This window comes from Triticum aestivum, unplaced genomic scaffold (assembly GCF_018294505.1).
Source record: "Triticum aestivum cultivar Chinese Spring unplaced genomic scaffold, IWGSC CS RefSeq v2.1 scaffold305225, whole genome shotgun sequence".
Lineage (NCBI taxonomy): Eukaryota > Viridiplantae > Streptophyta > Magnoliopsida > Poales > Poaceae > Triticum > Triticum aestivum.
Genome location: NW_025312322.1, coordinates 1 through 563, shown reverse-complemented (window position 1 = coordinate 563; position 563 = coordinate 1). Strand labels below are relative to the sequence as shown.

General features: G+C 51.7%; 1 pseudogene; it reads left to right on the top strand.

The window, feature by feature from the left end:
• Positions 1-131: 131 nt before the first annotated feature.
• On the top strand, positions 132-291 carry LOC123179686 (uncharacterized; annotated as a pseudogene).
• The last annotated feature ends 272 nt before the right edge of the window (positions 292-563 follow it).

Below are 563 nucleotides of genomic sequence, written 5' to 3'. Positions count from 1 at the left end.
CACTGGTGCAGTTGAACCGTGGTAAAACTCGTCTCCGTAGTTGAGCGGGAGCGGCCAAAGGAATGTGCAATCGTGTGTGTAGTGGAGCTGGGAGGGGCAAGCATAAGGGACGAAGACGGGGGTAACATGTCGGATGCGATCATACCAGCACTAAAGCACCGGATCCCATCAGAACTCCGAAGTTAAGCGTGCTTGGGCGAGAGTAGTACTAGGATGGGTGAAGTTAAGCGTGCTTGGGCGAGAGTAGTACTAGGATGGGTGACCTCCTGGGAAGTCCTCGTGTTGCATTCCCTTTTTAATTTTTTTGCACCGCGTGCAAAAGAAAACGCACGAGCGCGACGTATGTTTAGCACGTTTTATTATTTTGCACGTTTACGGTAAATTTTAGCTCGCTGCTCATTATTCACGCGTCTAGCGGCGGCAAGCGTGTTCTGAAAGGGGTCGAAACCATGGTAAATAGGCACTGGTGCAGTTGAACCGTGGTAAAACTCGTCTCCGTAGTTGAGCGGGAGCGGCCAAAGGAATGTGCAATCGTGTGTGTAGTGGAGCTGGGAGGGGCAAGC